Source organism: Chelonia mydas, chromosome 19, assembly GCF_015237465.2.
Source record: "Chelonia mydas isolate rCheMyd1 chromosome 19, rCheMyd1.pri.v2, whole genome shotgun sequence".
Lineage (NCBI taxonomy): Eukaryota > Metazoa > Chordata > Testudines > Cheloniidae > Chelonia > Chelonia mydas.
In genome coordinates, this window is record NC_051259.2 from 4,398,236 (window position 1) to 4,424,660 (window position 26,425).

A 26,425-nucleotide genomic window follows, 5' to 3' on the forward strand; every position below is an offset into this window, starting at 1 on the left:
CCACAATAGCGGGACTATTCCCCCGCTTACATATACACCAACCTCTCCTTTGCTTATGTTTTCATTTCATAGAGCAGAAAACTCCACTGTCAATATTACAGTCAATAACTGCCTTAAACACACCTGCTGTTTGACCACGTAAATCAACCTGAAGGCCATTCACCAGAGCCAGGACAACACCTTTAATTGCAATGAAAGGGATGATGGCCAGGAACACTGGAATTGTAAATATTCATGTCACCTGTGGAGCCTCCTCTACTAAAGGTCATTTGAGATTGGATAAACAGGCTGTCAACGATACTGAACAATTCTGTCTGCATTTTGAGGGCGTTGTAAGACAAAGGCTTAATGGACCCAAACAGTGTAGGTGATTCACGAGTGCAGTGAGTCTAACTACACTGAACTTCTTTCTTACTCCCAGCCGGTTCCCTCCAGGAGCCCCATAACACCTTTCATTTAAAAGTGCTGTAATCTATTCCCTGTCTGCTACCTCTTAAAGTTGTGTTGATTTCCTCCTTGGTGCTTTGCAGACATGACGTTTTCCACTGTGTTAGCTTCTTCTTTTGTGTGGCTTCGTTTGGATGAGAAGCCGCAGGCCTGCATTTTCCCTCTGTTCTCCCTTTCTGTCAAGGTACTCGTGCACAGATAGGTTTTTGTCCCTAATGCACAAAGACACAGAGCCTGCAGCTGGAGGCTGGCACACTCCCATCCATCCCAGGCACTGTGAAAAAGGAAATTAAAAAAGAAAAGAAAAAATTCAAATAGCACTGGTTGATTTTTGTTTCGTTGTAATTTGGGGTAAATCTGAGTGCTTGGGAAAGACAAGGACTGATATCAGTGGGATGAGCCAGACTGAATCAGTCATCGGCCCAACCAAAAACCTGGGCCCAATCCCCAGCTGCTGCAAATCAGCAAAATTCCATTGAGTTCTGGTTTGTGCCAGTTGAGGATCTGTCCCCCTCGGGTTCAAACACTGTACTGAAGCACCTAAAAAAGTGGCTTGATTTTCAATGTTTGCTGAGTGCCTGCTGCTCCCATTAATTTTAGTGACATTTTTGCATGCTCAGCACTTCTGAAAATCAGGCCACTGTTATGTAGGTGTTTAAATTTGGATTTAGTTGCCTAATTTAAGAGCCCAAGTTTAAAAACACTGGTCTAAATGACTTGCCCATGGTAACAACATAGTGACTCAGTGGGACCGCTGGGAATAGAACTCATGAATACAGATGTCTCATGTCCTGCTCTGATCACTGGACTCTCACATGGTTCCGGGATCACTTTAGGCTAGTCAAAATGTTTCATTTTGATAATGTTGAAATGTTTTCTTTCCATTTTGGCCTTTTTTTTCTTTAACTTTTTTTTTTCTAAATTTTACAAAATGTTGAAAGCAAAAGTTGTTTTGACTCAAAAAGACCCAACACATTTTGTTTAGAAAATGTCAAAACCAGGACATTGTGACGATTTCAAAACTTTGTTTCAATTTGGGCATTTCGTCAAAACCAGCCCTCGTTTCTCGAACAGTTTTGGTTTTGACAAAATCAGCATTTCTTACCTAAAAAGCAGTTTGTCCAAAAATGTCTGACTAGCTCTACCAATCGATGAAAGAGGGACTGTAAAGAAGTGATTTTAAGCTCTATTGGAAGTTTGGGCTCCCACGCTCCTGCTGTAACCACTAGACCCCAGGTGCTCCCTAAATTATGGAAGAAGGGAGAGGGGGTGTAAACAAATAAACAAAGAACTAGAAAGAACCTCTCTCTTTGTCTGACTGACCATATGTTTACCAGTGGAAATCACAAGCTTTCATTACAGGGTGGATATCGCAATGGGATGCTGTGTAAATGGTTCTCAATGCCACAGAGAGAAGACTGTTCCCTTGAGTACAGAATAAGCAATAGGAACAGATAAGCATTTTACAAGCAAAGTTCTTGTTTCCATGCAAATAGTCTCAATAATAAAAGGACCAGGGGAAAGAGATACAGAAAAACATCTGATTAGCTATGCAGAGCCCTTAATACACAGACAACGTGTTTGTAACATTCTCAGTGAGGCATTTTCTTAGTGCATCTTAATGTTTGACATCATTTATATATATATTTGGAGCTATTGTGATCAGGCTTCCACTTCAGCTGCTACAAACCCAGGCTGACAAGCCCTCTCGGGGTGGTGTGAGTAACCCATCATGTGAGTTAAGTCTGCTCCTCAAATTTGTATCTAGCTATCCCAAAAAAGTTTGGGGCCTGATTCAACACCCATTGAACTTAATCAGAGTCTTTCCATGGACTTCAACATGTAATGGGCCGGATCCTCCTCCTTTTTATGGCACACTCCAGCTTTCCAGCTTCCTCTTTAATGATGGTGTACTATGCCAGCAGCACTTGTAAAATACAAACACCCTGGTGTTTTAATCTTCATTTGCAAAATGTAACCAACACATGCCCTCCAGCCACTTGCCAACGGGGGCCCAAGGTGTCTAGTTCAATTCCTTACCTACTGCAGCATGTGTCTTTGAGGAGTTTATTCAAAGGGGTTGTTTTTATGCCCAGAACCTTCGAAGACGGAGTTATTAAGTGTGTTTAAAAGGAGGAACTGGTCCCGATAATGCTTGGACGTAATTAGTTACAAGCTAATGTACTTTGATGACAAAGGGGCTTTGAGCTTGTGGACTGTTCAGATGCCAATTGCTGATAGCAGTCACAGCAAGGCAAACTCTGACGTTATGTAACTCAACCAAAATTATATCACTTGGGTTTAACACTCCGGCTAATGCCTGGACTTTGGCAAACACCCTTAACAATTAACATTTTGTTTTAAAGCAAGAAATAAGAACTAGAAACACAGAAAATAAGCAAAAAGAATCCAGCCATTCTTGCATCAGGCAGTACCCGTGCATTGAGCCTGAACTTCTGGCAGGTAGCGTTAGCACAGCAGAGAGAGGTAATAAAAATAAGTAAAACCTGTTTGCCCAAGAGATCTGCTCATTGTTTCTCATTGTGCCTTCTCTCTGCTGCATGGAGTTTGGGGCATTGGGAGCATTCATCATGCCATGCGCTGCAGGGACTGGGAGGAATTTGCCAATGAGCAGCATTGTCGCTCACCTGTGAATTTCCATCCAATTGACCAGGGGCCTCATCCAAACCCCGCTGGAGTCAGGGGGTGTCTTTCCTTTGTCTCAGTTGGGACCTTTGAAGACAACGTCCCTTGGCCCAGGAAAAGATCAGTGTAGGCTGTTTGTATCTGCGAGAGAGAAAAGAGACTGGGTAGAGAAAGGAGGGGAGCACCGCGGGAAGCGGGTGGATAGGGAAGGAGAGCCCACATCAGCTGGTGGGTCGAGGACGTGAGGTGTTCAGAAGCAGGCAGTGGGGAAGGTGAGAAAGCGAGTGGGGAATGGGGAAGCTCAGACAGCTAGTGGGGAGAATTCAGGCTGCTGGCAAAGCTCAGACCGTGGAGGGCTGTGGGGTGCAGGAGCTCCATAAGCAGATGGCTGGAAGGAGATAGAGCATCTCAGGTCCCACGGGTTGCCAGCTATGGACAACTCCTCCTCAGACGTGCTCCTCTGTCCCTCCCGAAACACAGCAAACTGAGCAGGGCAACAGCACAACAAACTAAAGTCATCGTTGCCATGTCAACTGCCAACCTCCAGCTGACGGATAAGGAGTTTGTGACAGATGAGTCTTCATTCCCATTCTCCATTCTGTCTCCTCGATGCAGTATTAATGTCATCCCATCATCCTGCCTGACCTTGGCTACAGCTCATCCTGGTCTGCAGCAGCGCTCTGCCGGCGGGAAGGAGATACCCAGGACTCCCGAAACGGGGGGACATAGATTCATAGATATTTGGGTCAGAAGGGACCATTATGATCATCTAGTCTGACCTCCTGCACAACGCAGGCCGCAGAATTTCACCCACCACTCCTACAAAAAAACCTCACACCTATATCTGTGCTATTGAAGTCCTCAAATTGTAGTTTAAAGACCTCAAGGAGCAGAGAATCCTCCAGCAAGTGACCCGTGCCCCATGCTACAGAGGAAGGCGAAAAACCTCCAGGGCCTTCCAATCTGCCCTGGAGGAAAATTCCTTCCCGACCCCAAATATGGCGATCAGCTAAACCCTGAGCATATGGGCAAGATTCATCAGCCAGATACTACAGAAAATTCTTTCCCGGGTAACTTGGATCTTACCCCATCTAAAAACCCATCACAGGCCATTGGGCCTATTTACCATGAATATTTAATTACCAAAACCATGTTATCCCATCATACCATCTCCTCCATAAACTTATCGAGTTTAATCTTAAAGCAAGATAGATCTTTTGCCCCCACTACTTCCCTCGGAAGGCTATTCCAAAACTTCACTCCTCTGATGGTTAGAAACCTTCGTCTAATTTCTAATCTAAATTTCCTAGTGGCCAGTTTATATCCATTTGTTCTTGTGTCCACATTGGTACTGAGTTTAAATAATTCCTCTCCCTCTCTGGTATTTATCCCTCTGATATATTTATAGAGAGCAATCATATCTCCCCTCAACCTTCTTTTAGTTAGGCTAAACAAGCCAAGCTCCCTGAGTCTCCTTTCATAAGACAAGTTTTCCATTCCTCGGATCATCCTAGTAGCCCTTCTCTGTACCTGTTCCAGTTTGAATTCATCCTTCTTAAACATGGGAGACCAGAACTGCACACAGTACTCCAGGTGAGGTCTCACCAGTGCCTTATATAACGGTACTAAAACCTCCTCTCAGGGTCTGCAGGGCTATGGTAAACCCAGCCTGATTGTAACAATACTGAGCCCTTCCACTGCAAACATAACCAATCTGAAACTCACCTGCCACTCAACAAAATAGCCATGGATGCGTATTAATCTTGGGTCAATCGAGCAATGGGGACACAGGGATATTTTAATGAGTGGAGACAAAAAAATTACCTCACTGTCATTATTCCTGCAGGCCATGGTGACATTTCAACCTCCTGACCTCTTGATCTCAATGCTGATGACCACAGGGTCATCAAATGAACTGGTATTTCTTTTCTGGTATGGCGGTCTCACTTATCAGAGTTCAGGGCTCTCATTACATTTCTGGATAGTTCTGAGTTTGTTTGGTCCCTTGAGTGGGAGCTGAGGGTCCGAGACAAATCTTATTACCCAGCTTTATGTCATCAGAGCTCCTCAAAGTTCCAGCCTGTAGGTTTTTTCTTTTCAAACTGATAGTAGATCCTGTTAGGCCCACAGACGTGGCTTTGCAAACTTTGATACCCAAACTCTACATCCAAGAGCAAAATTCAACGCTGAATCCTCAGCTGGTGTAAATTAGCATAACTCCACTAGCTTCAGGGTAGCTATGCTGATTTGCGCCACCCAAGAATCTGACCCATTGGCACAAAAACAATCAATTTTAAACTCTAAGTGCAGACGGGAGCATTCAAACACATTGCACAATGACTGGGTGTATTACGGGTGGGGTTTTCTTCTTTCCTCCCTGCAATGGTACTAAGCAAGCAACACCTCAGATCAGGGTAAGAAAAACACATGATGCTAATATTTCCATACACTGTACTATATGGATGTTAGACACAGATAGAAGCAGCAAAGTTCAAAAGATCCAAACTTTCCCAAAGTTCTGAGGTGTTAAGGCTTAGAATGGAGCTGGGATCTGGACTGTCTCAAATTTTGGGGATTCCTGTTTCTAGGATTTTGCACTGGGCTCCTCTCTGATATAAATACTTGTATAAACCAGAGGACCAAAGAGTATGTGCTGGTTATTCCATCACCCACAAATCGCCAGGAAGAAGACAAGTTGCTTGGGGGATTTTCTTGAATCCCCTAAATCCAATTACCTCCTCCCAGAGTCTGTTCCTAAAGAGTTCATATGGTTGATACCACTGTTGAATGTACAATTAACTTGCTGATCTGAAGCTGTGATAATAGATGTCTCCTGAAACTGAGCACACATTAAACAACAGAGGGAGTGGGAGTCAATAATTCCTCTTGTCATGCCAATGACATGGAACCGAGACGACTAATCTCAGCAATGCGGGGTCGGGGGAGTGGAGGAGGATAGAGGCCATTTCCATATTTATTGACAAATTTAATTTACACCCTGAGTTTTCACTTTGGAGAGAATATATTTCACTTTAAATATATCAGTCTTTAACAGTCAGCCCAGCAATAATGATTTCTGTGCCCACAGACACTTTTATACTGGGATACTAAATTTATATGTAATACTTTTTAAGAAAATGATATTAAAATTCACCATTTAGAACCAAGCTGTAAATGTACTGTAACCAAGAACAAATGAGGGGGTGGGAGAGGAACTTTTGTTTTCAGCTTTTAGGATGTAATTCCATGAATACAACATGCCCAGCTGAGCTCATATTAGCTCTGGTGCTAGTGCGAGACAGTGTTTAGGGAGCAGTGTCGAGAAGGCTAGAGTGTCCCACCAAGCAAGGCCAAAGTTGAGTAACCCCTGCAGTTCCTGCTGCCACAGGACGTATAAGGACATCCCTTCTGACATACCAAAGAAGAATCAAGATGCAAAACAGAATCTCAGCAGCAGGTACGGAGTTGAAATGAAGTCAGGTCACTTCCAGTCCCTGTTTCAAGGCAGGTGAGAAGACAGCATGGAAGAATGTTCTCACACTTTTCATCTGGCAATTTCAAGGCAGCTGCCAAACAAAAGTCATTTAGAGACACAACACCCACTGTGAGGCATATAAGAATTATTATACCCATTTTACTGACTGGAGCAGGGTCAGAACCCACAGACAACTACCAGTTAGGAGGAGGTTCCCAGGAGGCAAACTACACAGAGAAAGAGAAAGCTCGTGTAAAGGAAATTCCACCAATCAAATTAACACCTTGGAAGTTTAAAAGGGCTGGAGGAGCTACAATTTGACTTGCCTTCCCCCTGAAAACACCCTCCTATACTTTTACATAAAATCGATATACATCTTTTGCGATTTTTTTATGTGTTTCCCCACATAAAATGCAAATGTATGCAAATGTCTTAGCCACCATCTTGGGGATTGAAGCCAGGACCTCCAGAACGAAAAGAATAAGTGGGGGAGAGGGACGGGGAGGGGGCTACAGTTGGAGCCAAAGAGCTACGCCTCTGTAGTCAGCAGTTGTAACAGTTCATCTCCTTTCTGAATTGACAGAGGGGGGGAGCCTGTAACACAGGCTCATGAGTGGGTTACACAAATATTTTTTTCAGTTAAAAAATATAATCAGTGCCAACAGCCCAGGATCCTATTTTGAGCAACCCTATAACAACAAACCGACGCACGCCTAAGCAACCCTACAATAACAAAACAGTATGCTCATGAAAAACCCTATGAAAATAAGAATGCACTTTTGAGGAACCGTATAACAACAAAAGAGTGTGTTACTCAACAAGCCGATGATAATAATCCAGTGCATCCCTAAACACCCCTAAAATAACACACCAATTTCCCCATCAAGAACCATACAATAACAAAAACTAATCTTAAGTGAAGGGTGCTCATGACAGTAACAAGCCACTATGCTCCTGAACAATACTACAGAAACAAAATAGTCCAACATGAGCAACCCTACACCAACAAACCGAATTACGATAACACAGCAGCACGTGTGGGTGGTGGTGGGAGAAGATACTCTTAAGGAAACATTAAAGATCTGAGCTTCTCCAGTGCCACCAACTCTCACAATTTTATGGCAACTCTCGTGGTATTTTGTGTTTATCAGAAAGCCCCAGCTCCTGGAGTCATGTGAATATGTAAGTTTCTAGCCTTCATGGTTGCAGAAACCACTTGGAAATATGAGCCCAAAAGACTGAAAAAAGCAGCAGGCAAACACGCTTGTTTTTTTTAAATCCCATGTTTTAAGCTGATCTACTGATTTTTGGGGCCCTGCCTCACAATTTTTGACTGCTTGGTGCTGGGAATGCTTCTTCTGAGATGTTAACAAGGATGGAAAATAAACGACGATTTAACAAGTATGGGCCGTATCGTTAGCTGGTGTAAATTGGCAAAGCTCCACGAACATCACTGGAACCAGACCAGGGCTTAATTTGTAATGAAAGAGGTGCTGGCACTCTAGTAATTTTTTTATTTTTATCACTGACAGGGCAGGTCCAGAGGTGCCGGGGCTACGAACTGCCCAGCCCAGAGGTGCCGGGGCTCAGCCCTGGCACAAATTAAACACTGAGCCAGACCAAATTACACCAGCTCAGGATCTGGCCCTATGACAAAAATATCTTTCTTAAACTCCATCTTGCTTCAGGAAAGGCCTTAAAAAGCACCTGTCTACCCACCTGCTGGAATCTGGGCAGATCATTTACAACTCTCCAACTGTCCTGGCTAGTAGCCATCTCATTTCTGGAGGATGAGGAGAGTACTTCAATACATAACAATAACCGTAAAAGCTGTAGTTACGCAGGGTAAACCTGACCCAGTCGGTTTCCTAGAAGTATATCCCACTGATCCTTTTTGACACATAAGGGGCCCGTAGAGAACAATAGTCTTTGTAAGCGGAAAGCAAAAGACTCATCATAACAAAGGTTCTTTCATGGGCATGGAGTTTTGTCTTCTAAGAAGTTATTCTGGAGAGGGTGAGGTCTGGCATATACGTGGATTTGGTGCGAGGGGACAAATGAGGCCTCATTTGTCGCTGCCCTCAGGACACCAATTTCTCACCAACATTCAGTAATTAGTGACCTATCTTGTCATGCACTCACTCAGTTAAAGGGCCAGGGTATGCGTCGCAGGGCTAATTGACATTTTATACCTCATTAAAATAATAGCTTTAGGTTACAAAATGTCACCTGCACCTGTATACTTGTTACATTGTTCTCAGTTACTCTGGGGTAAATCACAGAAATGCAGGGCTAGAAAGGGACCCAAGAGGTTAATCTCCTCCATTACTCCATGTTGAGGCAGGACCAAGTATATACAGACCATCCTGGACAGGTGTTTGTCTAAGCTGTTAAAAACCTCCAAAGACAGGGATTTCACAATCTCCAGTGGTAACCTGCTCCAGAACTTAACTATCTTTAGAGACAGAAAGTTTCTTCCTACTATTTAACGTGCAACTCCCTTGCTGCAGATTAAGCAGATTACTTCTAGTCCTACCTCCAGTGGACATGGAAAACAACTGATCACCATCCTCTTTGTAACAGCCCTTAACATATTTAAATACTGTTCTTAGGACCCCTTCAGTCTTCTTTTCTCAAGACTAAACATGCCCAGTATTTCTTAAGCCTTTCCTTATAGGTCAGGATTTCTAAACCTGGTATCAGTTTAGTTGCTCTCCTATGGACTCTCTCCAATTTGCGAACCTCTTTCTTAAAGTATAGCACCAAAATTGGACACAGCACTTCAACGGAGGCCTCACCAGCACCAAAGAGAGCGGGACAATGACCTGTGTTTTACATAGGAACCACTTGTTCATATGCTCCAGAATGATATTAGCCTTTTTCTCAGTTGCATCACATAGTTGGGTCATAATTAACGTGTCACCCACTATCACTCCCAGACCCTTTTCTGCAGTACTACGGCGCAGCCAGTTCTTCACCATTTTGCATTTGTGCAAATCTATAAATGTCATTTAATCCAGAATAACTCTGCTTTCCGTTCCACTGGTGTAAATGTATAGTAACTCAATCCAGAGTAACTCTGGTCTCAGTTACACGCGTGTAAATCTATAAACTCCATTAATCTCGGTAACTCTACTCTTAGATTCACTTGTGTAAATCTGAAGTAAGGAATTTGGACCAACCAGTCTCTGAACAGCCTGTATCATGTTCAAAGAACGTAAGACCCAAAGGCTGTCCCCATCCAGCCACAATTCCCACCAAGCGAGCATTTTTCAGCAGCTTTGCTCATTAACATTGTCCTTACTGCGGACTGCCAGTCCACTCGGTAGAAGCAGACTCCTCTCCAAGGAGCTGTTCCTAAAGGAGCGTTATAGCTCCACTTACTACTCGATTATCATTGCCAAAGAAGTAGAGCAGTGGGCTGCAGGAGCGCGCATACTTATAAACAGAGGAACAAATCAGCCTGGCTTTACTAATCAAATATTGCGGGCCCGTTTAGGTCTCAGAGCTTCACATGCCAACCCAGTCAGAGGGGACTGCCAGCATGTTCCTTGACCCTTTCCTTCAACTGACAGAGAGACACATTGCATATATTTTAGCAGGAAAGCAATTATCCGGTAACCTTACCACCTACGATTTGTTTCATATCCACATTCATTTAGTTGTTTCTTTGATGACTGGCCATGTAGCAACTGTGAGAGGGAAACCTTAAACCTACCAAGAGATTAATGACAGGCTCCAATGGAACAGATGTATATGAATAGCGAATGAGGACACTGAAAGCTTCCTATAAAACTAATGACAGAAACCTTCACTGCAGCAGAATATAGTAGCAGAGATGGAAAAGTTCATCCCACAGCTCACCAATTAAGCAACGCTTGGGTAGGTTGGAGGTGGCATTGCAAATCTTCAAGTTTAGGGGCCAGGTCTTCAGCGGGTGTAAACTGGCATAAATTGATTTCACTGCACAGATTTGCACCAGCTCAGGAGTTGGCCCATCCTGTTGTGGTTCCCCCCGCCCCATATGTTTACTGCATGTTTGCTAACCTGGACACTACACCATATGGGCTGATCCCCTACAGTGGTGAATATCGTGATGAATCAGGAACTCAACTGGGTAATACAAGAAACTTTGAGCCAGCTCCTCGACTGGCCCTTAATCTTTAATTATTTGGCTGAGCACGCAAGGCCCTTACACTCAACTTGCTGGCATTTCTCTGTCTGTCTGTAATGCAATAATTTTTCAACGTTGAATCTGATCAATCCCAATATTCCAGGGAATGTTCTAGGCCTCATTGGGCAGAAGTGTATTGATTTTTGTGAAAATTGGGAAAAAACAGGGGCGGGGGGCATACAGAGCCCCTGACATGGGGGGAGTAGGGGGTTACACAGAACCTTTTGGGGGGAGCATAGGGGATGCAGGCATGGGGAGACATGAGGGGAAGAAGGATTGGGGGGCAAATGGGGTTGCACCCAGAGGTCATGGCCTGGGAGGAGAGGGGAATGGGGAAGACACAGAGCCCCTCACATGAAGGATGGAGTTGTAAGGAGACCTAAAATAAAGGGTGATGGGAGAGAGGCACCCGGGGAGCTTGCGGCGGAGAATGGAGAGAAGCTAGAAACACCCAAGCTCCTTGCAGACATCCTGCCTGTAGGAGTCTTCGATCGGGGGCCATAAAACAAATACTTGTTATTTATTTTAGGTCATCCATGGGTAACACACCGTGGGAAACTGGACTCTGTTAAAGAAATGGATAGTTGTGGTAGTAGCAGGTACTTCCAAATCTGTGCCTCTCTGGTCCCTTGCTAAAGGCATTGACCGCGTGAAAACCACCTGATGAATTCTAACATGATTCCAAACCTCTTCACCATCCCCTCTTTTCCCATTGCCTCTGGAAAGTCTCTCCTGAGGCAGGGGAAGGGGAATATACTGGTTTAGCCAGTGCAAGTTTAATGTTTTATCTGCCTAATTCTAATGCACTCGGCTCAGAAAGACAGGAACGAAAATCAGCCTAGATGACCCTGATGGTCCTTTCTGACCTTCAAGTCTGAGTCAAAAAAAGGCAACAGTTAGCAAAAATACTGCCCTCCTCATGGACCATTACAGCTTGCAAAACGCTTTGAGCTCCTTAGATGAAAGAGGCTAGAAGTGAAAAATATTAGAAATGGCTTGGAAGAGCTCTACGGCTGTCCTTTTCTGCTGAAAGTTGATCAAAACTGATTATATTGTTTCTTTTTCTCAAGTCTATATTCTGCAGGGCATCACACACACAGACTGAGGCAAACACACACATGCACATACATTCACACTCAAATACAAATTCACTCACACATAGAGGCAAACACACACTCAACCGCAAATACGCATACCCAGCAACACATTTGTCATAGTACCAGAGGTACTAACACACACATGAGCAAGTGCACCTCACACACTACACACACACTCACTAAAAAACTCATATGCCTGCAAACACACACACTCAAATTCAAGCGTGCACTCACACACACTCAAATTCAAGTGCATGCACGCATGCACGTACCCTTTTTGTCCATAAATCCTAAGCAGCAATCAGGGACTTATTCCATGAGTCAGACATTCACAAATCAGGCTGCCAGCCCTGAATAAAATTATACAGGTTGGAGCATTCTGCCATCTATGGAGGGTGTTTTTTCTCCTCTCAGATGAGGCCCTGGGTGAATCTGAATGTTGATCATCTGGGGAGTGAGAGAGCATGGGGAGAAAAAGCTTCATCTTGATCAGCCACTGACACCCAAGACTTCATTTGCAGTCCTGGTAAAATTCAATCCAGTGTCCGCAACTCTCTAAAAATGCCAATGCAGCAGTACGCCCTCTCAGTCCTTTAGCAGCTGAGGCAGGGGGTTGGGGTGGATTTTGTTGGGGCGAGGAACTCCCTCTTTCATTGCTGTGTAATTCTTGCTATAAGGGACTGGATGGGGGTGTTCTTACTCTGCCCTTCTTGTGCTGGAAATGAGACAAAGGGAAAAGACTTGGAAGTCTGGAGACATGCTCCTGAAGCATAAAGAGATGAAAAGTCAGGATGTGAAAATGTCACCAGGTGCCGGGCAGTCTTTAACAAGCAGTGACACTCAGGAGACTCCACTCTCAGATACAAGGACCTAGATCGGGAGTACACGCCTCCGAAATGATGGAGTCACTTTGGAGTTACAGTGGCAGTGTTGCCAGCTCTCGCCATGTTATTGCCAATCTCACAGTTTTCTTCTTAAAACCCCAGCTCCTGGAGTCATGGGGTTATGTGAGAATCTTGCTTTATTAAAAAGGAAAGCTCTCTTTCTAGCCATAGTGGTTGCAAAGGAAATCTAGGAAATGTACCACATTCCCCTCCCCAAAGGCACAAAACCCAGAAGGCAAATATAACAAACCCTCAATTTTAAAAAAAATATTTGAAAGCCAAGCTCATGATTTTGGGGGTACCTGATTAACGATTTTGGAGCACTTGAAGCTAGAAATACTGCATTGGTGTAACTGAGATAAGAATCGAGGAAGGAAGGAGAGGTAGAGAAAAGGGAAGAAGAGGAGGAAAGCAACAAAGAATCTGAGGGTTGAGTTGTGCCTTTTGTTGCAGGGGATGAGGTATAAGTTGCACCACACCAGGAATAGCCGCAGGAAGCCTCATCACCCAAAGAGTCACAATCCATCCCCTATTTCCTCCCTGACATCTACCATCAGAACATTATGACACCCATCTACTGTGGCTCACTTGCAATGACCAACGTTAAGAGCTGTATGTAAAGAGCCACCCAGCGTGCTCAAGAACCAGAAGTTTTACTGGGCCCAGAAAACCCAAGAGCAATGATGCATATTCTTGAGTGCCATCTGCTGGCGCCTTATCTATGAACTAGCTATTTATGTACGTATAGACCTCTCTCTTTTCTGGAACACTCTAGTGACAGCCGGTGCATGGCCCGAGCAGATTCATGGCTCCGCCCACTCTCCACCCACTGCCCCCCAAAGCCGATTGAAATGAATTTTCCGACCAAAAAAATCTTCCCACCAAAAAAATGCAACATTTTTGGTGACATTTTTCAAATGGGGACAAAAATTGTCTGTTTAATTTCAAATGGCATTTTTCCTTTTGGGTTTTGGTTACTTGTTTATGTTCTGAACCCTCACCCCCCCCCGGGGCAAAAAAATCATTCATTATTTTTAATGGGGAAAAATAATACCCAGCTCTACTCCCCACCCACTTGCTTGATGAAGGATGGGGGTGAAAGACTCACAATGCTCATTTCCTCCATTTCAGAGGAGGCACTCCTTTGAGGTTAAGGGGTGTCTTGCTTCCCTGGGGACCCCCACGTGAACATACAGCCCATGGGACAGTCTAGCCCTTCATTTTTTGGGGAATGCATCCTTTGGAGTGAAAGAAAGAAGGGAGAAAAGTAAATATTTTTAGTCCGCGCTTGCTAGGCAAGGAGAGGTCTGTTTTCAGCCAGGCCTGTTGGGACACACCCATTCTCCTTCCCTGAGGGCATGTTGCTGAGTGCCTATAGCCATGCATCATGCAGCAAATGGAACCGTTGCCCCTGTCTGAAGAAAAACTGGGAACCCAGCCCCTGGATCTGAATGGAATTTACAGTTCAAACTTAGCTCAGGAACAACTATAATAAGGTAAATCTGAACACCATGGACCAGATCCTCAGCTGGGGTAAAGTGGCCAAGCTCTTCAGTGGAGCTGAATGCTGATTTACATCAGCTGAGCATCTGGCCCCAGTGATTGGAGACTCAACTGCCATGCATTTTGTGGAGTCCCTTGCAGCCAGGTGGGAAAGCAAGAATCGCAGTTTTCTGCAACCACTTTGCCCAGGTGTAAATGACCAGAGGAGGTGCAGCAGAGTGGAGAACCGGATACAAAACGTGGCTCGCCCTGGTCAGCCCCCATACAGGAGATCTCCAAAGAAAATCCAGAACACAGAAGGAAGCGATAATGGTGATCCAATAGGTGGCACTGTTTTATTTCTTCAATCTTCTGCCCTAAGACCCAGAATGTTGTTAGGGGGTGCCATGCAACCAGAAGTGCCATCTTTCAAACTAGATCTACAACTCGGGGAGATCCCCAGGTACGACAGAAGATCTCAGATACAATGGGGATGGGTGAGGTATAGAAACCAAGAGAGAGAGACATAGACAGGCCATTTGTGGTCATTAAAGACCCCACTGAATTTTTCATCCAGAGTGGTCTTCAAAGAACTTTGGATGCAAACTGCTCAGTGTAAGACATTGATATAATCTTCGTAGGAGATAGTAGGCTTTGCTACGCTACAGGAATATAGACAATAATCAGTAACTTCTCTGGTCAGCTTTTCCCCCGCATAACCTTCTCCTTTCTAAAAATCAACATTGAGAGCAGCCAGTAGTTCTGGGGCAGGGGGTGAGGGGTTGTGGGGCGGGAAGGCTGATAGATGTTGCCATTAAACTCAAGATAGCTTTCTGGTTTTCATAACAGATGTTAGTCTGTGAAAAGCACATCCCTGTGCTTCACATTTACGGCTCAGCTGGTGACTTGTGTCTCAAATCCACTCAGTTTAAAAGTCAAAACAGGATCTCCCTGCCCTAAACGACTATTGATCACATTACGACAAGGACAGAGTCAGACCCTAATTGAACGCACAACATGCTACCTGGCTTTGTCCATCTATTTACAGTCGGAGCGGAATCAGTGTTTTGTCACTTTGGATAGGCTATTACCAGCAGGAGAGTGAGTTTGTCTGTGTGGTTTTTGGAGGGGGGTGAGGGGGTGAGAGAACCTGGATTTCTGCAGGAAATGGCCCATCTTGATTATCATACGCATTGTGAAGACAGTGGTCACTTTGGATGGGCTATTACCAGCAAGAGAGTGAGTTTGTTTGTGGGGGGGGGGAAGGTGAGAAAACCTGGATTTGTGCTGGAAATGGCCCAACTTGATGATCACTTTAGATAAGCTATTACCAGCAGGAGAGTGGGGTGGGAGGAGGTATTGTTTCATGGTGTCTGTGTATATAATGTCTTCTGCGATTACCACAGTATGCATCCGATGAAGTGAGCTGTAGCTCACGAAAGCTCATGCTCAAATAAATTGGTTAGTCTCTAAGGTGCCACAAGTCCTCCTTTTCTTATCACTGATGCTGTACACTTTGCTCAGACACAGTGGGCCAGGTCCTCAGATACAGTAAAGCAGCTTAGTGCCATTAACTTATTATGCGTATCACAGTAGACTCTACAGACCCCAATCAAGGTCAGGGACCCCTGACACTAGGTAGTCTACAAACACATGGTAACAGAGAGCCGCTGCCCCTGTTGAACTTACAACAGAAACTCACAAAAGGTCAGAGGGGGACAAGAGGTGAAGTGACTTGCCAAGCGTCATACCATAGGTCAGTAGCAGAGCCAGAAACAGAACCCAGGTCTCCTGAGTCCTAATCTATTGACCTAGTAGTCCCTAGAGCACATTGCCTCCCCAAGCTAGCTACTCCTGTTTACAGCAACTGAGAATCTAGACTGGTACGTAAAACAATTCTATGCATGTCTTTAGCACCTTTTATCTCAGGGACCTTTTTCATCACACATATATTATGGGCCTCATTTTTAAAATGGACTCCAATAAGGACTCACAAATGATTGAGGCCCAGCTGAAAGCTTTTCAAAAAATCAGCCCTAATTAATTTAGCCTCTGCCCTGCTGTGTGGTAAATTAGCATCCTTAACCCCATTTTCCAGACAGAGAAATGGAGTCACAGAGAAGTTAAGTGACATATCGTGAAACGAAAAGAAAAGAAAAGATAAGCATGTGGGATGTATTTACCGGTTACCAATTTGATTTAAATAGAAAAATATAAAACCAGAGCCCCTTGCATTTTTACTGAAATAAGAATTTCTCCCCTGAAAAAAAAATAACCCTGAACCAAAAAAATCCATTGGTCAAGATTTTCAAAAGTAACTAGTGTTTTTGGGAGCATCAATTTGTACGTGGACAACTTGATAAACCTCAAAGAAGCCTGGTGCTCAGAGAGCAAGCGCTCAGCACTTACTGAAAATCAGCCCATTTAAAGCATCTTTAAGTTGGGCACCTGAAATCACTAGCCACTTTGGAAAACCATGGCCACTTATTTTTGTACCAGTTGTGTCAAATCCATCCCTGGTGTAAACCCACACCTCTGATGAATCGCTCTGGGGAGGACCATGTCAATCAGTATAGCTGAGGATCCAGCCTCAGTCTTCCTATGATTTTGTACAGCACCCAGCACAATGGAGCCCCACCCCTGACTGGAGCTTCTGGGCACTACTGCGACATGAATAACACTAAAACTACCAGGCTAAGTGCGAGATCTGAACATCTAGCAGGGCTTTTTCCACCTAAAACACATTTACCAGGGATTATATTGCTGAATGCAGTTAGACTGGGTCTTCAGTGCAGGCAGCACCAAGAATGCTGTCCTTGCCCATAACCTAAGCAGATAGGCCGTAGAGGTGGGCTCAAATTGCAGGACTGGGCCTTGAGCTCCTGGTTGCCAATAAAGCTAGTCCTTTGTGGCTGGGAGCTAGCGTGTTAGCTCTTCATGGGTGTGAAAAGGAAGAACAACACACAACTAAAGAATGAATGAAGAACATCAAAAAGAAACGCAGTGTCCCAGGGCAAACAGCATGAACATTCTCAAAAAAGATGGAGTCTCTCAACCCAAACACATGGAAGGATCTACAAAGGAAGGGCCAGATCATCTGGGAGCACAGTAATCTACACGTGAGGCTGCTTGGATGCATTTGGTATCTGCATCTACTTTAAAGAGGTGCAAGATATAGGTATTGGGCCTTTATTTTACTCTTGAGGTAGTAGGCGAGTGCCATTCAGGAAGGAAGAAAGAAACCAAGAAAGGTTCTTTAAAAAAATTACATTGCTCATCACCTCTTCTTTCATAGCAAGAAAAAGCCTAGCACAGCTACTTAACATGAATCTGTGTTACTCTAGCCCCTTGGCTGAGCCAAAGGAATCTCACTGCTTCAGCTCCACTTGGCCACATCTTACAGGTGTTGTCATGGCAATGATTTATGCAAGAATTAGTCACCTCTGCAGCACTTCTACAATAGGATGAAAAACAATGGGAAGATTGTAACATGTGGAAGTGCCTGCGACACACAGGTTGAGGGTGGGGAGTGGATAGCACATTTCCTTTTCCCCAAACAATCTCTCCGTGACATTTATACAGCTCAGAGAAAAGTTAGTCCCTAATCAGAAATGTTATTAATAGTAATCTGACAATAAACGGAACTTCATATTAAACCTTGCCAGCAGCTGCCATAGCAAATTCTCTAATGGCCCATTCCTTTACTAAACTTCGATTGGGTAACAATCAGAGCGGGAGATGAAATTATTACATTTACATTGTTATATAAGATGAAAATTGGAATTTCTTGGCGATGGGGTCTGCAGGCTCTGCTGTGCCTTGGGGAGGCATTCGTGAAGGAGAGATAGCAAACCAAAATTGCAAAGCTGCATTTGTCTCCTGTTGGCAAGATCGGCCCAGACAGGAGACCCAGTAGTTTACCAGGGCCTCTAAGGATATGTCTACACTGCAAAAAAAAAAAAAAAAAAAAGCCAAACAAACCCCTGGCACCAAATCTCAAAACCCAGGTCAGCTGACTCAGGCTTGCCAGACCCAGGCTGTGGGGTTAAAAACAGCATGGTAGATGTTCCCGCTCAGGCTGAAGCCTGGGCTCCGAAACCCAGCCAGGGGTATAAATCACATACGCTTAGGGTATGTCTACACTCTACCGTAAACCCAGGCTCTGATGGAGGTTTGAGCTCAAACCCCCTTCCATACACACACAAATCAGTCTGTCTCGGGCCAGCAACCTCTCTGGATTCAGGCCCGCAAACAGTGCCGGGGGCGGGTCACAGTCTGATTCCTGCTGAGACTCAGTCCAAGCCCTGTCCTTTTGGAGTGTGGACGCAGGTCAAGCCACAGGCCCCAGTCAGAAAGTCTGTGTAATGCAGTAGGGAGGTGTTAGCACAGCTGTGAGACCTGGGCCAGCAACTGTAAACCCGGGTTTACTATTCAGGGTGGATGCTTAAGCTCTGGTTTTGAAACACTGAGTTCACAAGTGTGGGTCCTACAGACCCAAGTTTACAGTGCAAAGTAGACATACCCTGAGCAGTTTTTGTAAATGTGGAATGCAGGTTAGGATCCTTTGAGAGGAAATCAGCCAAAGGAGAAGGGTGAGACTGCGGCTAAGGCACAAGAGTGGATTCCCACGAGATCTGGGGTCACTTCATGGCTCTGCAACAGATTGTTCTCAGACACTGGGCAAATCCCTTAATCTCGCTTGGGTAAAATTTTCAACAGTGCCTAAGGAACTAAGGAGCTTAAGTCCCATTTTGAAAAGTAACAGGCAATTAGGAATCATTGAAAGTCAGTGGGATTTAGACCCCAGATCCTCAAAATCTATTTAGATGCCTAACTCCGATAGTGTCAGTGGGAGTTAGGCACATAAATACCTTTGACAATCTGCACCTAAGTGCCTAAGTCACTTTTCAAAATGGAACTTTGGCTTCTGTGTCCCCTGTGTGCTTTTGAAAATTGTATTCGCTGTGCCTCAGTTTCCCCATCTGTAAAATGAGATGAATAATGCTTGATTGTCTGTCTTCTCTAACTAAATGGTGAACTCTGTTTTTTTGGGAGTGCGGGACCTGTATCTTACTAAGAGTTTGTACTGCACTGAGCATGCTGGAGGATTCAGCTGCTACTGTAGTACGTATGAAAACTGTCGACCACATCATTGCAATCCAATAGGAGCATGATAGCCCCACTACATAGCTGAGAACAGCATTTTGCCCTCCAAGTGTATGACAGTAATCATCAGTGATGGGTGAGGTTCAAAAGTGCTTGATTCAGTCAATAACAACATACATGTAGGGAAAGACAATGATGGATGATCAGACGAGCGCAGCATTAGGAAGACATTAACACACACTATCGGTAATGATTTATTCTTGTTTTCTTAAAAGGGCCAGATATAAATCAGCACCATTCCATTGATTTCAATGGCGCTCTACTGATTTACACAAGATAAGGAACTAGCCCTGGATATTTGGATGCTATAACAAAGGAAGTTCATTTAAAAAGTCAATTCCAGTGACAGTTACACTGAAAACTATGTTAACAGAACATTAAGGTTCCACTTAAAAGCTAGGAAATGCCAGAATTAAGGTTGCCTGTGCAACCTTCATTTGGCCGTCTTGGGCATGTGCATTATGAGGCAATCCTAATTTTTCCATGTTTAAAGTTTGGCAAACTTAGAAGCAACTAAAACAGGGTTTTATAATAATGGGAAGTGTCTGCAACTTTAATAGTAAGTAAAGCTACCAGCTCCACTGGTAATACAGGGTACAGTTCTGCACCCACATACTCTAACTTCATCTAAGCACCTAGACTTGATAGCAAGCTATGAAGCTATGGACTTCATTCCTCCTCTCTTGCTGGAATGAATTCAGAGATTTACCCAAGTGATGAGCTCAGAATCAGGCCCAACAGGTGTGAATTGAAGTTAAGAAAAGATCATTCAAAGCAAAGGTTGAAAATCTGGATCTCTCGCTCTTTCTGCCTCTTTTCCACCGGGTTCTGCTTTTCATCATCTTCACTGAGTTGAGGGGGTTATATCCTCCGACCTCAAACGCAATTTTCCCTTTTCTCTTGTGGGTTTCGCTCACATCCTCATGGCTCCATGAACAGAGTTCTTCTGGAACTCAGCTTACCATTAATGTCTATTTCAGCTGACCAATAGATACACCCGAGAAAGCCTGATCTTCCCCTTTCCAGCCTATTGACAAGCTACAAATGCTGATAATTCCTCCAACCACAGTTCCCTCACAAGCCTAGACTTTGCAATCACTTTCATCCTCTTCCTCCTAAATTTTATTTTTTGGCTGGCAGTAAATCTTTACTAACTTCTTAATAGTTTTTAAACATATGCATTGTCATATCGGTTTACCATCAAACTCAGCTGTTAAGCCTACTGTAAGCCTCACAGGCACAGAACGTATCTGTTCAAATTATATCAGTTTGCGTGGATGTCTTTGGAAAATAACAGATCTGTACTGCGTGCCAATGCTTCGGCAGAGGTAAAACTTCTCCTCTCCTGGCTGCCTTTAGCCCATTTCATGCTGGACATCGCTGACCAGGGCACATGGCTGGTTAGCATTTGGAGCCCAGACAACAAAAGGCGGTAGTGGAGTGTCCATGCTTCGCTGATAAGAAGCTCAGGGTGGGGAAGAAGATGGAATGAAAGCAGAGGTGTCCGTCTCTGTTCTCAGCCTTTCTTCAACTCACACCTACACCTTTGACATTTACCAGAGCAAGGTTGGGTAAATGCACAGGGATCCGCCACCTCAGAGCTATCACAAAATCCTGGAGTCACAGAAACTTTTCATCACCCGAAGTTTCAATGGCTGACTTTGGTGGCTGCTGGTTGTAGAAGTGCCTCGGGACATTTGCCTTCCATATTCTCAACCAGGACTCTGGAAGAGCCAGACAAGCAGCTGCACCAAGAAACTCTCCCCAGGTTTTGCACTGAGCCCAGCACTGGATGGGATAGAGCTTTGAGAGGTCAGTCAGTGCTGTGGGGTTAATCATGCCATGTACATAGGAGCAATAAAACTCATAATCTTGAAAACTGCTATCAGTTCTCACTGACACCTCGAAGCTCCAACCAAGCTTGGGGCCCCATTGTGGTAGGTGCAATACACACACACGTAGCAAGCTTCAGTCCCTGTGCTGACAAATTTAGTCACACAAGAGTGATTAGCTTATCCAGGGTCTTACAGTGAGCCTGTGTCAGAGGTGGGAATTGGACCCAGATCTCCTGGGTTCCAGTTCCATGCCTTAGCCACAAGACCAAGCTTTCATCTTTGTACTGAGTTAATTTCATAAGCCCCCCGGATGAAAGCAGTTCTTGCTTTGGTATCACAGAGGTGTGGAGGCTAAATCTTGGATGTTAATCCGCCAAGCAGCCACCAGCCTCAGGTGTGGATTCTGGAGATTGTAAACAGTAAGTGCCCTTCACAGCTGGCTCCATCCCCAGGTGACTAACACGTCTGGCTCTGAGCCATGCCTATGCATCCCATTTCATTCCTGATGGGTCTGAAGGCAAAGAGGGAGTTGGGAAATGCCAAAAGTAAATGCCAAAATTAGACACGCTGAGGGTTTTGCCTGCTAAGCTGTGTCACTGATGCTTTCAAATAGATGCCCCAGGAGGTCCCTCACTTGTCAAGAGGCCACGGACAAGCCTCTCGATTCCAATGCCCACTGCATTCCCTATAGTGCTCGGATTCAAGAGATGATCTCCCCATTTGGTGCAATTGCCACGCAACTGTCCTAAAGCACTTGGACCCATGTGACTTGAGAATGTTCCTCGAGTGAGAAAGACAAGAGAGGAGCATCCACTAGGCACAATAATGCAATTGCATTTAAGTCATCTGGCTGATTCCAGGCACCACAGAGTCCGGAGTCACAGCCATCCCCTTCCACAATGGCACCATAAAAGCGAGGCTTTCTCCAGAGCGCTCAGAGCAGCCTTTGCCCAGCCAAGCAATTGGATGGTGCCAGGGCATCTATTTCCCAGCCTGCTGGGCAGCAGCTGCTTTATCCGCTTTGCAGTAAAAGGCTTCTTCTGGTAGCTTACAGGGCAAGCTGGCAGATTGCTCGAAGGCTGCAGGTGGGTGATGGATGATTGCAAGACTGTGTTTTGGGATTTGAATATCAGTGTTCCCCACTGCGGACGAGGGTGGGGAGGCAGAGTACACATGAGTAACATTGCTGTAAGCCCAGAATCCTAAAATCAACCTGCTTTGCAGGAATATCACTGATTAACTGCGGAAAAGCCACTCCCTTCAAATAGGCCAGATAGACTAGAGGGGCTAAAATCCTGGCAACACTGAAGTCCATTCCAAGATTCCCGTTGACTTCAGTGGGACCAGGATCTTAGCCTGGATAAGTGACAGGTGAGTCCCCTCTCACATGGGGCAGAAAGAGCAGGGCGACCGATTCTGAGTGAACTACCTATTCTGCAATTTCAGCCTGGGTTTGGTTTGGTTTTTTTGCTGGAAAAGAAGCTGAGACCAGGCTTCTATTTTGAAGACTGCGTTTGCTGTTCAAAGATACTCAGCACATGGTTGATACCAAGGTGCCTTGGCCTGTGGGTTGCTCATTAAGGGCTAGATTGTGCCTGTTAAGTGTGTAAGTGTCATTAACCAAGGACTAGCCCCAGGAGGCACCCCTCTGCCAGGCCTTTGCTCCTGATTTGCTGCTTGACTGGCTTAGCTGAACTGTCTGGTACATGGGGGGTGGAACCAAGGCTCGGCCATACCCCACCTCACCCGCCTGCTCTGCAAGAGAGCAGCAAGCAGAGACTTATTCCTACATGCTTAGATCCAAGACCTGTCCTGTGTGGCCATGGAGTCCAATTCCCTGTCTTAGTTCTAACTATTTCCCATGCATCTTGCTTTAAGCGTTTGCTCTTCATACTTTGCACTGTGTGACGAGTTGCCTAAGGCACCTGGGCCCAGATTTCAATAGGATTTTGTCTCCTAAGTGCCAAAATCCCTTTTGAAAATGAGACACAGGCTCCTGAATCTATAAGGCCTTGCAACGCTGAGCAATGCCTAAATACCTTTAACACATCCAGAGCACGGCAACGTCTCAGTTCTCTGACTGGATGATTCCCAAACCTGAAAACAGCTGTGAAGGCAAGAATGCGAGAACTTCTTTATCAAGCACGCGTGACGATGTGGATCCGCACAAGTAGCTTTGGTCACAGAAACGTCTCCCAGCGAAGGCATGGGTTTATAGCGATAAATGCCCAAGTACAGCAGGGTTCCCACCATGCTGTTCAGATGCCGGGGATAGCACAAGCCCTCGGTGTGTCTTTGAGACCCAAAGGACTGTCCTAGGATACAGACCCGCAGCTGCTCCCCGACAATTCCCTTCTGCATCCTCGCTCCTGGAAAAACAGTCTCCTTGCTGCATCCGACTCGGAACTGGGGAGCCATGAGCCCCCTCCCTGCCTGCTGCAACAGATCAGCAAGCAGCTGACGAGCTTCAGCCAGGGCCCCTTTGGCTGCTTTATGTTACTCCTGAGGGAACACAGGATGGAATCAGCATCTCGGGCTGCACCCTGATCTTCACTGGAGCTACGCCAATGTCCTCTCCTCAAGGAGCGTGCCCTTTAACCCTATTGCACGAGGCTGATAGAGGGCTGGGGCACGCACAACATCGGACAAGCACAGCTGTGTCCGGCTGTCGCCGGGGAGGATCCTTAGCCTTGCTCTCTTCTATAACTGTCTCTCATTGCAACCAGCTGCGCGGACATTTGTTCACCCACCCGACTGACAAGTAGCCAAGCAGTGGGGAAGCAGCCATTGGAATGCAGAAGAAAGGAAGGCCTGGCAGAAAACCCTGCCCGGCAGGGTTTTATCTTGTGCCTGGAAACCTACGTCTCAGACATGCCTGAGCACACAAATGAAGCTGCGGATGCAAGCGGCACCGTTGGCTGGGAAGATCTGACATGCACAAATGAGATGCTTTTTCTCCTGGGTGGCTAAGAGGGACGGCTCTGGGGCAACTTCCTGGTGTGAATAATTGCCATGTGAGACGCAAAAGGAATTTAACGAGGAAGCGGACTAGCCTGGCGCGTATTAGGCACAGACTGTGCTGATGCATGGGGGCTTTTTCTTCCCCGCTCCTCCTATTTGTTATGTGCCACATTGTACCATGCGAGAGGGGGACCTTGCAGGAATGAGCTTAGGAAGACGGCGTCACGTCTCCTGATCCTCAGCTACCAGGCAGCCACAGGCTGACTCTATCAAGTGCTGGCAAACAAAAAGGGCCCTTTTTGGGAGCTCATGGTGTCAGCGGTGTTTGTCCTTGGGCAGCTGCGGACCGGCTCAGCAGTAGAGCACGTGACTCCTCCTTCCAGACTTCATAGCTTCAGGTTCCAAACAGCGTCAAGACATGGTTTGATGCCCAGGCAGCTCAGCTGGGAAACAGAGCTGGTCAAACTCTATACTGGCCTACGCTGGTGCAGCTGCGCTCACTCCAAACTATGCCTGCAGAAAAAATTTGGCTCTGAGTCTCAAATCTGGCTCAGCTCTTTTCTTGTTCCCTTCTTTCTCCAGATGTCATTCTTTTCTTTTGTTCCCATCCTTCCAGCATGCGTGGGAATTTGTCGCTGGTGAAAGGTGATGGCTCAGCAGCTCTGGTTGCTGAAGCCCTGTTCACGCACAGAACAGGTGAAGCTCAGACAGCAGCCACACTAGATTCCTACACGTGGTCTCCCCACCACGGCCTCTACCCTACCCCTATCGCAACTCAGCAGCAGAAGATCAGGCCCTAGGTGTCTCAGCCCTCCCTTGGGAGAGGTATCTTCGCTAGGGCCAAGAGGGCAGTTCAGCCCTGCAGTACTTCTCCATGCAGTGAGGCCGTCTCAGAATAGCCACTCAGGAGAAAGCATGTTTTGACGGCACACTTATTGCAAGTGCCGATTGCAATGCCCAGAGCAGGGAGCTGAGCCCAGCCAGCCCCATGGGACAGGAGCTGCAGAAGTCACTGGTGTGGGGTGAATGCAGGGTAGGCTCACTCTGCAAATCCCTCCCTGGCGCACATGCCTAACCCATGAAAAAAACGCAGAAATTGGGCTTGTTTTTGGCTTAACTAGCTTTTTTTTTTTTATCGGCTCCCGGCAAGGGGGGGCAAGCAGGGGCAAGGAGGGGGAGAGAGTCAGGGGTGCACAGCGGGCCCACCACAGTCTCAGACTGCACGCTGTGGAGATCTAGTCACATAGAGTGCTGGGGTTCTTCGGGATTGTTGAGGTCTCTGTGCGCTGCCCCTCTCTGCAGGCACCACCCCCGCAACTCCCACTGGCCACAGTTCCCCATTCCCAGCCAATAGGAGCTGCGGGGACGGTGCTTGCAGGCAGGAGCAGCGTGCTGAGACCTCTGCTCTCCTCCTTACCCCCCGGGGCCGTGGGGGTGTGCTGGCCACTTCCGGCAGTGGTGTGGGGCTGGGGCAGGCAGGGAGCCTGCCTTAGCTGCAGCTCCACTGCGCCACCGGAGAGCACGATCAACAGGGAGCCGCACTTAGGGTCCATGGGAGCCACCACTGGCTCGCGGACCTTGCAATGAAGAACACTGGCATAGACAGATAGATCGGAATAGGGAGAGACTGATGCGTGTGTATGGGGACAGAGACGTAGACTGGTGTGTAAGGGGGTGGGGGAGAGAGAGAGACACCTCCCTGCTGACAGAGCTGCATGCCATCCTTCAGCATTATTATTCTTGCTGCCATGACATGTTCTCCCTATGCTCAAATGGACATGAAGATAACCTACCTTCATGTCAAGGCTCTGCCTCAGTGGGCTTGCTGGCAGAATCAGGGTCTACTAAGGAGGAAGATCTGGCACAAATCCTAAGCTCCTGATCTTCCTGCATCATCACGTTCTTGTGGAACCTGATCCTCCAGGCAGAGCACCAGGGGCTGGCCTGGGGCCTGTCCTTGCAAAGGCTGGGTTCATATGTCCTTGTTCAGTGTTTGCTCAGCTCTGACCATCAGATCAGTGAGCGGGAAGCTTGCAGAATTACTGTCTGTGCAGACATTAACCCCGCCCCACAAGCCCCTGTGAAGTCAGGAAGGATTAGCCCCACTCTTACAGATGAGGAAAGCAAGACCCAAGGAGGTTTCCGGACTCACCCATGTTGCTACAGAAAGGTTCCCGTGAAATCAACACAAGTTTTGCATTGGCCCAGTTCAGCCCTGTGACAGAGTGCTGGGGAACAGGAGCTGACCAGCATTCTGG

General features: G+C 46.0%; 1 long non-coding RNA gene across 1 annotated transcript; it reads right to left on the reverse strand.

Moving 5' to 3' along the window:
* Nucleotides 1–274: 274 nt before the first annotated feature.
* Nucleotides 275–26,425, reverse strand: LOC122463339. The gene is made up of 3 exons (XR_006286603.1): nucleotides 26,320–26,425; nucleotides 3,096–3,234; nucleotides 275–721 (listed from the first exon to the last, which is right to left on the reverse strand). It is a non-coding gene; the product is annotated as an uncharacterized LOC122463339 (long non-coding RNA).